Here is a 16,865-nt window from a genome sequence, read left to right as displayed (position 1 = left end):
TCTAAATACTGTCACATTGGCTTTTTGTTTAGGTGATTTTCTAAGAACGTTGACGTGTAACCTTTCGAGGCATTATTGAAAAAGGTCTATAAAAATAGCCAAATGGGGGGGGGGGGTTATGTTATGCAGACAGCGTGGCTGCTATGAAGGAATTGAAACAAAGCAAATATGAAGGTATTGAATATAATGGTCATTGTCCAGGCGATAAGAGGTGCTGCCAGTGATAAGGCCTAAGTTTGAGGTGAAATTGAGCACTTGTGAATGTTTTTTTTTTTTTTTTTTTTTTTTTTAAATGGAAGTATACAAACAAAGGGTCAATTTTAGACAAGACATTTTAGATGAAATTTTAATTTTTCCTATATGAGTCGATAAAATCAACTCAATAAGGACCATTTAAATATTTACCTGTATTCATTTTAAGTCAAATATCTGTAAAATCAGAAAGAGAAAAAATAAGTTAGTAAATTTAATAAAAAAAAACAAAAATCCTTCTTACTTTAAAAAAAAAAAATTATTTTTAAGCAAAATGGTCGGGCATAGATAGAAGTTTCGATTGAATGGTTAAAGAACATTTTAGCAGTCAGTCTGCTGTTATGAAACTGCATACATTTTGCTATAATAGCTCAACTAGATTTTTAAGATTTTTTTATGAGTGCTGAACCGATTTTTTTGGGTGTACGATTTAGAAAATACCGGAGGTCAGAGGTTATCATGTTCGCCTTTAACTCTGAATGCCTGGATTCGAATTCTAGCGAGAATACCAGAGAAAAATTTTCAGCGGTTGTTATCCCCTTCTAATGTTGGCAATATTTTTGAGGTACTATGCATTGTAAAAACTTCTCCCTAGAGAGGTGTCACATAGCGGCTCACCATTCAGACTCGGCTTTAAAAAGTCGATCATTAAACGATTTAAGTTTAAATCGTTGATATGTGAGAAGTTTGGCCCTGTTTCTTAATGGAATGCTCATGGGGAAATTTGCATTGTAAGACCACCCCCCTAGTATTTTCGCTGTCCTTCCGGACTTTTCTCTGTTCCATAGTGCTAAATGCGAGTTTGTAGCCCACTCGGACGCCGATCCGAAACTTCTTTCAATTCAACCAGGTTTCCTACTGCCGCCTCTGTAGTTTGGTGATTGTTTGATCAATGTCATAGATCCACGCCAGACATTCTAAGTCGAACTAGCCATGTCCGTCCGTCCCTCTGTCCGTCTGTCTGTCTGTCTGTCCGTCCGTCTGTCTGTCGAAAGCACGCTAACCATATAAACCGATCTGGGATCTTGACTTCTTGAGATCGGTGCATAACCTGATATAGCTGTCATATAAACCTATCTGGGGTCTTGACTTTTTGAGAGTCTAGAGGGTGCAATTATTATCCGATTTGGCTGAAATTTGTTTTGTTATGACTGTGTTAAGTATAATTCAAATCGGTTCATAATCTGATATAGCTGCCATATAAACCGATCTGGGGTCTTGACTTCTGGAGCCACTTGAGGCCGCAATTATTATCCGATTTTGCATGAGGTGTTTTGTTACGACTTACAACAACTGTGCTAAGAATAGTTCAAATCGGTCCATAACCTGATATAGCTGCCATATAAACCGTCTGGGATCTTGTCTTCTTGAGATCGGTTCATAACCTGATATAGCTGTCATATAAACCTATCTGGGGTCCTGACTTCTTGAGAGTCTAGAGGGAGCAATTATTATCCGATTTGGCTGAAATTTATTTTGTTATGACTTCCAACAACTGTGTTAAGTATAATTCAAATCGGTCCATATTTTGATATAGCTGCCATATAAACCGATCTGGGGTCTTGACTTCTTGAGCCACTTGAGGCCGCAATTATTATCCGATTTGGCAGAAATTTTGCATGAGGTGTTTTGTTACGACTTTTAACAACTGTGCTAAGAATAGTTCAAATCGGTCCATAACCTGATATAGCTGTCATATAAACCGATCTGGGATCTTGTCTTCTTGAGATCGGTTCATAACCTGATATAGCTGTCATATAAACCTATCCGATTTGGCTGAAATTTGTTTTGTTATGACTTCCAACAACTGTGTTAAGTATAATTCAAATCGGTTCATAATCTGATATAGCTGCCATATAAACCGATCTGGGTCTTGACTTCTTGAGCCACTAGACGCCGCAATTATTATCCGATTTGGCTGAAATTTTGCACAAAGTATTTTGTTATGATATCCAACGACTGTGTCAAGTATGATTCAAATCGGTTCATAACCTGATATAGCTGTATAAACCTATCTGGGGTCTTGACTTCTCGAGCGTCTAGAGGGCGCAATTATTATCCGATTTAGCTGAAATTTAGCACGACGTGTTTTGTTATGGCTTCCAACAACAGCGTTAAGAATAATTCAAATCGGTCCATTACCTGATATTGCTGTCATATAAACGTATCTGGGGTCTTGACTTCTTGAATCACTAGAGGGCGCAATTCTTATCCGATTTGAATGAAATTTTGCACAAAGTATTTTGTTATGATATCCAAGTATAATTCAAATCGGTTCATAACCTGATATAGCTGTCATATAAACCGATCTGGGGACTTGACTTCGTGAGTGTCTAGAGGTCGCAATTATTATCCGATTTGCCTGAAAATTGCCTGGTCTTATGACCATCAACATACGTGTTTATTATGGTCTGAATCAGTCTATAGCCCCATACAGCTCCCATATAAATTGATCTCTCTATTCTATTTCTTGAGCCCCACAAGTGCGCAATTCTTATTCGAATTTGCTGACTTTGTACACAGGTTCTCCAATGTATAATTTAATAGTGGTCCGAACCGGACCATATCTTGATATCGCTCTAATAGCAGAGCAAATCTTTTCTTTTATCCTCTTTTTGCCTGAGAAAAAATGCCGGGAAAAGAACTCGACAAATGCGATCCATGGTGGAGGGTATATAAGATTCGGACTTGCTTAAATTCAAAGTACTGTAAACAGTTATTAAGACAACAATTACCCTTAAGAACAGTTAAGAACCTTTATTGTATCAATATCTCTTAGCAATAGACCTTCACTCTCCTTATTTAATGTTAGTATAATGAATATAATCGATATGATGCATTCAACAGCACTATGCACTTGGGTCATAATTTTGTTCACACAAGCATATGGCGATTGTCGTCATTACTGACAATACCGATGTATTAGTGAAAGCGGATGTTGCATTTGCATGTATGAGTCTTCTCATATATAACATATTAATTATATAACCAGATTGTTTATTATTTTTAACGATTATATGAATCTGATTTCATTACGTTGTATCTTCTTCTTATTATCATTCTTTTAGTATTCCTAGATCTATGCATATTAATCGTCTTTGGGCATTTGCTGCTTTATTTTTTGATTAATACATCCGATTGTTTATATTCATGTTGGCAATTGTTTATTTATTTTGCACAAGAAAAACAAAAAAAAAAGAAAATCTTTGCTGCTTCGAAACAAATTTTCAGTCAGAGTGAAAAGCCCACAATGCAAGAGGGAAAAAATTACAAAGAAATACTGTATGTAGATGGAAGATTTACAAGATATTCATAGATGATAATGTCATTATTCTATTTCTTGTCATTGTAAGACAATCTCATCAATTTATTTACATATTACAAAGATCCGTTCGCTAAACAGACGTGTGAAATGATCATTTGTTAATTTTTTGGCTTTATTTAAAAATAAGCAAAAAATGTGCTAAATTCGTTCGAGCCGAATCTTGGGAACCCACCACCATGGATTGCACTAAAACTTAACCAAACGAACTTAGTTGGAGTGCATATGCGTGCTTTACATATAAAATGTCTGCCAGTTCAGCCAAAAATTTAAACCTCTTGGCGCCGTAGAAGTGTTCGTAACAGAACACTACACACTGAAACAATCGGACAACAATTGCGACGTCTAGGGGCTCAATCGGTTTCTATTGGAGCTATATCAGGCTATGGACTAATTTGGAATGTACTTGTGCTAATTCTTGGAAGTCGAAACAGAACACTACGTGCAAAATGTCTACCTTATCGGAAAACAATTGCAACTTCCCGGGGCTCATTATTTTAAATCGGGAGATCGGTTTATTTGGGAGCTATATCAGGTTATTGACCTTTTTGACCTCGTGCTTCCTACAGTTGTTGGAAGTCGAAACAGAACCTTACGTGCAAAGTTTCAACCAATTCGGATTACAATTGCTGCGATCAGGGGCTCAATACGTCAAATCGGGACATCGATTTATATCCTACTCTAAACCTATATCCTTAACTGAACCATTTGCTATCCCCAAAGACCTACACCAATAAGAAGTATGTGTGCAAGATTTCAAGCGAATAACTTTATTCGTTCGGCAGTTATCGTGATTTTGCACAGACGGACGGACAGGGGGATGGACGGACAAGTGAACATGGCTACAACGACTTAAGCTCGTATTACATGATCAGACATGTCATAGGAGCTTTCACTTTCTGTATTCACAGGACTTGTTTTATGTACGTCGTATACGAATAGAGAGCGCTCTAATCGGCATGTATTCTCATATGTATTGTACTTTTTTATACCCTCCCTCCATACTAATTTCGTCAATCTGTTTGTAACTCTTCGAAATATGCTTCTCAGATCCCATAAAGTATATATATTCTTGATCGTCATGTCGTTTTAAGTCGATCTAGCCAGTCGTCGTCGTCTGCCCGTCCGTCCGACTGTCTGTCCAAAGCAGGCAAACTTTCGAAGGAGTAAAGCTAGCCGCTTGAAATTTTGCACTAATACTATTTATTAATATAGGTTGTTTGGGATTGTAAATGGGCCAAATCGGCCCATGTTTTGATATAGCTGCCATATAAACCGATCTTGGGTTTTGATTTCTTGAACCTCTAATGGGCGCAATTCTCGTCCGATTTGAATGAAATTTCGCGCATGGTGTTTTGGTATCACTTCCAATAAGTGCGCTAAGTATGGTTCAAATCGGTCCATGTTTTGATATAGCTGCCATATAAACCGAACTTGGGTCTTGACTTCTTGATCCTCTAGAGGGCGCAATTCTCATCCGATTTGACTGAAATTTTGCACGTAGTGTTGTGGTATCACTATCACCAACTATACTAGGTATGGCTCAAATTGGTTCATAATCCGGTATAGCTGTTATATAAACCGATCTTGGATCTTGACTTCTGGAGCCTCTAGAGGGCGCAAATCTCATCCGATTTGGCTGAAATTTTGCATGAGTTTGTTGGCAGAATTGGCAGAAATTTTTCACAACGGTTTCTCTCATGACCTTCAACTTACGTGTCTAATATAGTCTGAATCGATCAATAGCTTGATACAGCTCCCATATAAACCTATCTCCTGATTTTGCTTCTTGAGCCTCTACAAGACGCAATTCTTATCCGAATGAACTGAAATATTACACAATGACTTCTACAATGTCCTGCATTCATTTATGGTCCGAATCGGACTATAACTTGATATAGCTCCAATAGCATAACAGTTCTTGATCAATATTCTTTGTTTGCCTAAAAAGAGATACCGCGCATTGAACTAGACACATGCGAACCATGGTGGAGGGTATATAAGATTCGGCCTGGCCGAACTTAGCACGCTCTTACTCGTTTTTAAATAAAAGCTCGATTTAATCGAAAAAGTTGCATATTGATTCCAATATACATTTGTCATATACAATTTTTTGTACGCGATTTGTTCAGAAGATTGAAGTTACATATGACATGTCTAATCGTGAAATGGCAGCATTGGAATGTCAAGACAATCAAAAATATATATAGATACTTTTTGGGGTCCTAGATAAATATTTATATGCGTTAAAAATTGAATGACTAGAAGAGTATACTCCCATAGTAGTACGTATAAGTACCCACCACCTCGGGTATATATGTAAACCACCTTTCGTCATAATCCGATGAAAAATGCATAATTCATGCCCCCATAGCAGCTATATCGAAATTTGGTCCGATTTAGACCAAATTCGACAAATCCAAAATTGGATATCAAATTCGTTATCTACTCTCAACTACCTTTCATTTGAGTCCCATATTGTCCTGACCCATAAATATCTATTTCCGATTTATGGGTGTTTTCGGGGTGAGTTGGTTCCCAGACACTTGGCCCTAAAAAAACGCATCGTGCTCTTCTCTCAAATATCATTTATTTTAACCCCATATTGCCATTGGTTAGAGGGAAGTTTATGGGATGAGGCTTACCCCAAACACTTGGCCCCAAAATTGATTATCATATTCGTTTCCTAATCTCTAATACCTTTCATTTGGTCGGTTAATTTCTACTGTTGGAGAAGGTCCCACATTTGGAAATCAGATCCGTATTGTACTCCCAAATACCTTTACTTGAGGCCCACATACGCCCATTTGGGGATGGGCGACCTCCCATTACTTGGACTTAATGTTTTATCACATATTTGAAATCTATATTGACATGAACTTCGGATATACCTGCTTGGAGGAGTTTTGGGTTTGGGGAGGGCCCGCTGGGTTGTTGGACCCAAATTTTAATACCATATTTGTTTTATGGTCTTCAATACCTTTCATTTGATACTCTTATTGTGCCCATCGGACCACTTTCGAATATGGGTGGCTTTTTTGGGGTAAGGGGAAGGGTCCGCCTCCACTCGAGATCTAAAAATTATATAGCCTATGTTTTCTTCCAGACAAACGTACACTATCTATGAAAATTTTAGAAAAATCGGTTCAGCCAAGTATCATATAGACATAATGGGTCTAATGGCGTTTTTTAAGGGGTGTCGTAACCCCCTATACTTCGATTTGATTTTGTATGCCAGATTCTATACTTTTCATTTGAGACCCATATAGAACTTTTAATACTATATTCGTATTTTACTCCAATGCCATTCATTTGATACTATACTGTCCCGATCGGTCCACTTTTGATTTTGGGTTGTGTTATTGTCATAAGCAGGAGGGTCTGTCCCCCTTTACGATACTGAAAAATTTTATAGCCTATGTTTCCTTCCAGACCATCCTACACAAGATGCGAAAATTTCAAGAAAAACGGTTCTGCCGTTTTTCAGTCTATACGGAACAAACAAACCGAGTCCCTATCCGTGATTGCCTAATATGCCGATTTTGGGCATTTTTGTGGGGGCAGGTGACCCCCTATACTTCGACATGAATTTGTAAGCCAGATTCGTTATCTACTCCCGCATAATTCTCATTTGATACTCATATTGTCCCGATCGGTCCACTTTAGATTTTGGGTGGTGTTTTTGGGGTAACGGGGGAGGGACCGTAATTATAAAGCCTATTCCTAATTCCTGACCATATTCGTAATCTTCTCCTGAATACCTTTCATTTGAGTCCCATATTGTCATGATCGTCAAATAAACCTATTTTAAGGGTTTTGGGGCTGGGGCGGCCCCCCAAGTACTTGGACCCAGCTTTTATTATCAAACTCGTACTCTACTTCTGAATACCTTTCATTTGAATCCCATATTGTCCCGATCGGGTTACTTTTATGTTTGGGTAGTACATTAAGGGTAATGTACTCCCCCGTATGGATCGAAAACCCTTTTTGATAATCTCAACTATACAGTCAACCATAAACATAAGTCATCCTATCGAATGTAAAATACTTGTAGGTTAAAATCTCTAATCAGAATTTTGGTGTCGGTGCTGTTTCTCCATTTATAAAAATATAAAAACTCAATTTTGAGATTATAGATTCTGAGTCTAGACTTGAATATGTCCTACCAGTTCTCCTTTCTGTGTGTATTTCATTACAAAAAACATTAGGCTACAACAATTTCTTATTCTGCTTGTACTCGTACCTACTATAAAATGGCAACACTGTAATTTCACAAACCCACCCATTTTAGCCTGCAGTGGAATGTGTCTGTGTGTGTGTGCGTTTATATATTTTCGGTATGACTTGTAAGGCAGCAAATTAAGCTTCATTAGCATTTGCAATCATTGTTGTCATGTTTAAAGCTCTGCTGTCGTAACACCATGGACGGTGGCAGTTGCTGTGTGGCAAGCAACAACATTGTTGCAGGGCTCATTAAAAAAAAAAAAACACCGATAATAGGAGGAAGCACGAAGAAAGAAACACGCAGATTTGCCAAAGAGAAATACCAACAATTTGTCTTTAGCGATTTGCCTTAATTTTTATTGAATTTTTTTTTGTTTTATTTGCGTTCTTGCCTTTAGGTTTAAGGAGAAGAAAGCAAGGCGGCGTTTTCAGCAAATAAAATTTAGAATGAATTTCACCACACATCGCAAATGGGCTAGGGTTGGGGGTTTGAGTCGCCAGCTGTCCCAAAGGGTAATGAAAAGGGCGGACAGACGTATAGGCGATTGACTAAAAAACCCAGCGACTTTGTTGCAAGGGAACGTAGATGACCAAATTAAGAAAGAATGCAAAAATTATTCTTTGTTGGCAAAATTTGTTTAGCCCATAAGTTTTTATATTACGACGCAATACGTCTTGCCTGTTTGTTTGCAGAAATTGGGGTTTTTTGCTTCGTTTTTTTTTTCTCTTATACTCACTTGGTGATGGGGGGAAGGGTTTCTTTAAGAGAGGCAACACATTTTTGCTTAATTCACAAGTTTTTTTTTGGAAACATTTTCATAGCACGGTGTTTTGTTTTTACTTTTTTTGATAAAAAAAATCACTAGTTATCTTTTTTTAGCTTGTTGTTTTTTGGTTAGTTATTCAATTTTTTATCTTTAAAATCAATTGCATTTATGGACATCATTTTATAACTTTTTGTCCTTTCTAAAGAAATTATATTGTGTTTGTGTAGGGTTTTTTTTTGTGGTTTCTTTGTTTGTAAATTAGTGGTAGTTGTACATATCTCGAGGAACACTTAGAGCCGCTATATCCGTTTTCGTACGATCGCACAAAGGTTTCAATTCTCAATGCCACAGCTATCCATACCAGACCATATGGAAAGTTTAGTTTAGTTCTCTACCTTCTTCGGTCGTCGTTTTCAATAACAGAGCAAAAAAAAAAAACAAAAATACAGGCGGCTACGTTGATTCGTTTAGAATCGTTGTCGCCGTCGTCGTCGCTGTTGTAGTCCATCATATTGTCGTCATATTCGCTCATTTCCTACTGTCTTCTCGGTACAACGAATTAGCGAACACACATACGAACCCCACACATTTCTTCTTCTTCTCCACGTTCATTTCATTATGACGGCTGCTGCTGTTGACGCCACTGTTGTTGTTTGAGACAGAGGCAGCAACTGCTGCTGCTGCTACCTTACAGCAGTTGCGTCGTTGCCGAGTGTTTATTTTGTTGTTGGCGTTGTTGTTTTTCACTCTACCACAAACAAGGAATAAAATATTGAGGGTTTTTGTTGTGTTCTGTACAAAACAAAACAAAGCAAAAATAAAAAAAACTACAACTGTCATGTTGTAGCAGAATATGGCAAATGAAATTTTCCAAAGTATCTTTCACTTAAACCAAAATATTATTAAAAGTTTATATATAAAATAATAGAATCTATGGCAACTATCTACTTATATACTATAAGGAATATTTAAATATGCTATATGCAATATGACAAAAGAAGAAAAGATTATGGAAAAGAAGAACTCAAAAGTAAATATGTAGGTATAAGAAATCTTCTTTAATTTATTCCCTTTATCTTATAATTTAAAGCCCAATGTTTTCCTAATAGATTTTTTTTCTAAGAATTGGAAAGAAAATAAGTTTTTTTTTTATTATTTATCTATTTTTTTATTCATTCATTCCTTTGCAAGACGAGGGAGGTGTAACCATGATTTGCCTTCCCATATGGGGTTGCTTGGCTGCTTGCTGTTGTTGAGAACAGGCAGCGGGGCCTTCGCCTTTTTGATACCAATAACCGACCGACCCCGACCCACAGACCTAAACTTTTTCTTTCATTTTACTCTTCGTTCCGCTCTCTCTCACTCTCAGTCAACCGTTTGTGAACATCATCTTTCACACCAAAGTTATCGGTGTGACAACAACGCATATCCTAACCTACCTAACACACTACTTCTGGTTTATTTTGCATGGTCTCATTTCGCACTCTCGCTCTCTTTCTTTGTTTATTCTAAGCCAGGGCTGCCAGATTTGCCAATTTTTACCTTCAAAAAATAGTAAAGTGCCGATTTTCCGATTTCCACTGTAAAAATGCCGATTTTTTTCTTTTAATTTGAAAAGGGTATTTTTTTAAAGAAGTATTTTTATTTTGGGCAGATAAAGTTCATTGATAGATGAGTTCATACCCAATTTTAGCCTAACTTAAAACCTTTTTAACTTGTATACCCTACACCTCTACTGTTGTACGGGATATTATAACTTTGCATTTATTTGTAACACTCGGAATCACTTTCTGATTCGATTTAGCCATGTCTGTCTGTCTGTTCATGTTAATTTGTGTACAAACTATAGTTCGCAATTTTCATCCGGTCGTCTTAAAACTTGGCACATACATTTTTTTTGGCGTGGAGACGAAGCCTATTGGAATTGGAAAATCGGTTTAGATTTGGATATAGCTCCCATATATATGTTCCGCCGATTTGCAGTAATAAATGGTCATTTGTCAACCGATTCTCTCGAAATTTGACAGGAAGGATTTCTCTCGACATTACTAGTGAATTTCATAGAAATTGATACAAATTTAGACATAGCTCTCATAAATATACATTGCCAGATTCTTGCTCCTAGAGCTACTGTAAGCGCATTTATTTACTAATTTTGCCAAAATTTTTCACAACGCTTTCCTTGACGATACCTACATTATCTATTAAGTTTGGTCGAAATCAGCTCTGATATGGATATAGCTCCAATATATATGTTCGTCCGATTTTAAGAAATATTGCAATAAAGTGCTCATTTGTTAACCGTTGGCAGGAAGGACTTTTATCTTCTAGAGACACTGCTAGCGCATTAACTTGGTGCAGGTGTTTTCTTTTACAAATGTCAAAAGTTTTTATATCCTAGCTATAAACATGTAAGAAACAGCTATCGGATGCAATCGGTTCACAAATAGTCCCACAATTTCAATAATACCTACGGTATCTAGACTAACAAAAATTTGTAGTAAGTCCAAAAACTCATAGATCGTTGGAGATATTGCACACATTCCAGAGGTAGGGTTTTACGAGCTCTATTTTTTAAAGAAAGAATCAAGCTGTTCGGCCCATGTATGACTGTTTTGCAAGCATTTCAAAATTTGACATGCTCGAGGTGACAAACTTTCAAGCCCAATGCATCAGCCTCTGGACATATTAGGGTCCCCAAATTTTGCATACTTATTGGAAAACATCGACCATGCTGAGTTTAGTGTACATATTCTTTACGTTAAAAAGTTCGTATTTCGATACTGGTGCCATATACATGGAACTGCCCATTTTGGGTCTTAAGCTTATAATACGGCTATTATAAGCTTTTTACCCAATTTCGCAACAATTTTAAACTGTACAATACCTTAAAAATTGACTAATTTAAGTTTTTGTCATAAAATGTTTATTTTTCGGCCGATTTTTGATTTTTTTCGGCCTTTTTATTTAGGGAAACAATAAAGCGGTTTTAATATGGTTCACCTAATTTAAAATGTTCGCATAGTTTCCATATAAATTGGATCCCAATTATAAATTTTTGGCCAGATTTGCTAAAATAATGTTAAAATATGGTTCAAAAACCAAATATGTCCCAAAAAAGGTAAAATTTTTATACCCTCCACCGTAGGATGAGGGTATACAAATTTCATCCTTCTGTTTGTAACATCTCGAAATATGCGTCTAAGACCCAATAAAGTATATATATTCTTGATCGTCATGACATTTTTGGTTCATAACCTGGTAAAGCTGCCATATAAACCGGTATTGGATCTTGACTTATTGAGCCGTAAGAGGGCGCAAGTCTCATCCGATTTGGCTGAAATTTCTCATGAAGGGTTTGCTTATAACTTCCAACAGCTGTGCTAAGTATGGCGTAAATCGGTACAAAGCCGGGTTTGCAATAATTGATATGAAAAAAGACTATCTTCGATTCTTTAGTGGATTTTGTGTGGGAATTTTACCATTTCTAATGCACAACAAAATAAATTGGAATCATTCTAAAAGAACAGTATATTATGGAATTTGTAAACCAATTTAAAAACTTTGGCGCAGTTTTGGAGTACATCCAGATCCCCAAAAACTTAATTTTTTCTAATCTTTGGAAGCAAAAGTTTTGCTGAGATAATATTGGATCCCTTACCTAGAAATCATTATGTTTTTTTTAATCTTGACACTCTCTGAGCGTCTTACTAAGATCACACATAATTTTTAATTTTTACCCCTGAGCTTTTAATACACCGAAGAAAAAACCAAACGGCAACACTGTAGCTCTTACCAGTGCAACTGTCGTGCTTTGGTTCTCTTTCCCCACAGCGAGAGTTCATTTCTATATGTTTGCATTTGGAATGTTTCTACTACAGCAAGCCGTATTATCTCACATGCATTCGAATTAGTAAGTTTTCCCTCTCATTCAGGAGGCTTGTATTGGTGTAAATTGTGTCGTTAAAAATGCAAGTGCGAGATGAGGTGAACTGTACTGTGTTGGTATTTGTATTACTTTTGCCTTTTTTTCCCCCATCCAACACACACACACACACTCGCAAATATACTGTGCACACACTTTGCCATCAAGTGAGAAGGTACATGATTTTTGCTGTTACTGTGTATTCTCGTGTTCTGCTAACCCAGACTCAAACCCTTTGAAGTTTGTTTGTCGTTCACACCGAAGAATGTACATAAAATGTGTAATAAAAATAAAACTAAAAGAGGGAACCAAAAATATTGAAATAAAATGCAAACGAAAAACCATACATACATATATCGATATGCATACGTATGTATATATGTATATAGAAATAAATTTATCGACAAACCAAGGAATTAACGAACAAACATACATCAGGGAAAAATAGAAATTCACTTGACGCAAGCACAGTGGCTAAACCTCGTTAAGGTGGGTAGAGAAATCAGAAAATTTTGAGAGAGATACATATTTGCGATTGGATTGCAGCTTGTTTGATTTACCTAATTTGAACTATAAATTTGGGTTTTTATGGGATTGTTTTGGGAATGTGTTATATTTATAAATACTATTTGAAATAATAGTTTTTATCTGAATAGATCTAAATTTGATAAGTTGAATATGTACAGGGTAGCTGACACGAAGTGTTAAGAATTCAAACGATCACATTATGTTTGTGTAAAAATATTTGTTATTGATTCATATGATAAAAGAAGAAAGCAGAAAGCCGAGTCTGAACGGCGTGCCGCAGTGTGACACCTCTTTGGACAGAAGTTTTTACATGGCATAATACCTCACAAATGTTGCAAGCATTAGGAGGAGTAAACCACAGCAGAAAATTTTTTTTATGCTCTCGCCTGGATTCGAACCCATGCGTTCAGCGTCATAGGCGGATATGCTAACCTCTGTGCTACGATAAAATAAATACTGATGGTAAAACTCATGACGGGAGGGTTGCCTATGTATCTACTTATTGCAAAAAACGTTTTTTGAGGATTTCTACAATAAGGGAACAATGTTTTTTGAAAACTTTCCACAGTGTACGAACCTAATACCTACAAGTAGGGAAAGCAAAGTGAGGACCAACTAGTAAAATAGTGCCAAGTTCCGCCGGGTCGAATCTTTGGAATCTACTAAAATTCTGCTAAAATTTATACAAAAAAAATTTTTTTGTTGAAGATCACAATTTAATTCTAAATACCAAACTTCTGTGAAACCGGCAAAATCAAAGCTTTTAGAATTCGAACAAGGATAATCGATGGACCGGTTTATTTGGCAGCTATATCAGGTTAAAGACTGATTTGGACCTTACTTGGCACACTTCTTAGAAGTAGCCACAGAACTCTGCATGCAAAATTTCATCCAAATCGGAAAAAAATTGCGGCTAGTATGGGCTAAAGAAGTCAAATCGGGAGATCGGTTTTTATGGGACCTATATCAGGTTATAGACCGATTTGAACCGTACTTGACACAGTTGTTGAAAGTCATAACAAAATACTATGTTCAAAATTGTAGCTTAATCAGACAAAAAGTAAGGGTTGAAAGGGCTCAAGAAGACAAATCGGGAGATCGGTTTAAATGGGAGCTATATCAGGTTCTTGACCGATTCCAATCGTATTGGACACTGTTCCTGGAAGTCATAAGAAAACACTTTATACAAATTTCAGCTAAATCGGGAGAAAATTGAGGCTTCCAGGGACTCAAGAAGTCAAATGGGGAGATTTGTTTATATGGGAGCCAGGGACGTAGCCAGGATTTTATTTTGGGCGGGGCCCACCCCACATTTGTTCAAAATCGAAAATGGCCAAAAAACTTGATACTGTGAAATTGGTAAAGATACCTCAATTTGGCACACTTGTTGGAAGTCATAACAAATCGGACAATAATTGCGGCTTGTAAGGGTTCAAGAAATCAGATCGGTTTATATGAAAAAATGACCAAAACGTTTTAGTTTTTTGCGTGTAGAAGTTCAGGAACAAAATTCAGGAATTTACGCTTCCAGTGGAATTGAAGAACTGCAAATTTGCCCATGAACATTGAGGAACGGGGTTAAACTTCTCACATATCAATGAGTGCTGACCCATTCAAGTTTAACCTCAATGATAAGGAGCCTCTTTTTTATGGCCGGATCCGAACAGCGTTCCGCAGTGCGACAACTTTTTTTGGAGAGAAGTTTTAACATGGCATAGTACCTCACAAATGTTGCCAGCATTAGGAGGGGACAACCACCGCTGAAAATTTATTGTGATGCTCCCTCCAGGACTCGAACCCAAGCGTTCAACGTCATAGGCTTACATGCCAACCAACGAGCTACGGTGGCTAAGGAAGTAAAATCGGTAGGTCGGATTTTATGGGTGTTTTATAAGGTTATAGACCGGATCATGCCATATTTGGCAAGGACGTTGGCGAAATTACGCAAAATTTCAGCCAAATCTGCTAAGAATTATGCTATCTACGGGCACAAGAAGTACAGTCGGTAGATCGGTTTGTATGGAAGCTATATAAGGTTACGGAACGATTTGAACCGTACTGGTCACAGTAGTTGGAAGTTGTAACAGAATACCACAGTAGTTGGGCTCAAGAAATCAAATCGGGAATTGGTTATATGGAAGCTATATCAGATTATAAACCGATTTCAAGGGTGTTTGTCACAGTTGTTGGAAGTTGTAAAAGAACACCACGTTCAAAATTTTAACCATATCGGACAAAAATTGCGGCTTTTAGGGGATCAAGAAGTCAAATAGGGCAATCGGTTTACATGGGAGCTATACCAGCTTATAGACCGATTTGGACTTTACTTAGTGCAGTTATTGAAAGTCAAAGCTGAATCGGACAAAAATGGCGGCTTATAAAGGCTCAAGAAGTCAAATTGGGAGATTGATTGATATGGAAGCAGCATCCATATCTGGACCGATATGACCCATTTGTAATCCACAACGACCTACATCAATAAGAAGTATCTGTGCAAAATTTCAAGCGGCTGGCTTTGCGCGTTCGACCGCTATCGTGATTTCTACAGACGGATGGAGCCCCTGGAAGCCGCAATTTTTGTACGATTTGGATGAAATTATGCACGCGGTGTTCTGTTATGACTTCTTATAACTGTCCAAGTACGGTCTAAATCATTATATAACCTGATATAGCTCCCATATAAACCGATCTCCCGATTTGATTTCTTGAGCCCTTACAAGCAGCAATTTTTGTCCGATTTGGCTAAAATTTTGCATGTAGAGTTCTGTTACGACTTCCAATAATTGTCCCAAGTACGATATAAATCGCTCTATAGCCTTATATAGCTCCCACATAAACCGATATCCCGATTTGACTACTTGATTCCTTACAAGCCGCAATTTTGGTCCGATTTGGCTAAAATTTTGTATGTAGTGTTCCGTTATGACTTCCAACAACTCTGTCTAGTACGGTCTAAATCGGTCAATAACCTTATATAGCCCCCATATAAAGCGATCTCCCGATTTGTCTTCTTGTGCCCTTGAAAGTCGCAATTTTTCTCCGATTTGGCTGAAATTTTGCACGCGGTGTTCTGTTATGACTTCCAACAAATGTGCTAATTACGGTTAAAATCTGTCAATATCCTGATATCGCCCCCATATAAACCGATCTTGGTCTTTAACCTAATATAGCTCTCACATAAAACTTATCTTCCAATTTGACTTCTTGAGCCCTTACAAGCCGTGGCGAACTGTTACGACTTCAAACAACTTTGCCAAATACGATCCAAATCAGTCTATAACCTGATATAGCTCCCACGTATAGTGGTCTCTCGATCATCCTTGTTCGGTTCCTAGAAGCTTTAATTTTTTCTGGTGTGACGGAAGTTTGGTATGTAGAATCAAATTATGACCTTCAACTAAATTTATTTTGTATTAAGTTTTTGGGTTTGTTCCTAAAACACTTAGCACGCTTTTACTTGTTTTATTTTGGTTCATTAGGTGGCGGTTTGGTACTAAAACCAATAACGGCTTGCTGAAATTTTGCACAACGTATTTCGTTTTGACTTTCAACAACTTTGCATCGTATGGCGCAAATCTGTCCATACCCTGACATAGTTGCCATCTTAAGCGATCTTCAATCTTGACTTCTTGAGGCACTAGAGGGCGCAATTCTTATCTGATTTGGCTGAAATTTTGCATGAGGTGTTTCGTTATGACTTCTAACAACTGAGTCAAATATGGTTCAAATCGATCCATAACCTGATATAGCTGCCATATAAACTGATCTTGAATTTTGACTTCTTGAGCCTCCAAAGGGCGTAATTGTTATCCGATTTGGCTGAAATTTTGTACAACGGCTTCTCCTA

The 16,865-nt window shown here is 37.2% G+C and overlaps 1 long non-coding RNA gene across 5 annotated transcripts in view; it reads right to left on the bottom strand.

Annotated features, from left to right (window-relative positions):
* LOC106082221 (uncharacterized) overlaps positions 1 to 16,865 on the bottom strand; it is a 119,563-nt gene that overhangs the window by 42,459 nt on the left and 60,239 nt on the right. For all 5 annotated transcript variants that reach the window (XR_001220463.2, XR_009397427.1, XR_001220461.2 and 2 more), the window contains one exon: positions 406 to 429. This is a non-coding gene — a long non-coding RNA (uncharacterized LOC106082221). The remainder of the gene's footprint in view (positions 1 to 405; positions 430 to 16,865) is intronic.

The sequence above is a fragment of the Stomoxys calcitrans genome, chromosome 2 (genome assembly GCF_963082655.1).
Source record: "Stomoxys calcitrans chromosome 2, idStoCalc2.1, whole genome shotgun sequence".
NCBI classification, from domain to species: domain Eukaryota; kingdom Metazoa; phylum Arthropoda; class Insecta; order Diptera; family Muscidae; genus Stomoxys; species Stomoxys calcitrans.
This window is presented reverse-complemented; position numbering and strand designations above follow the sequence as displayed.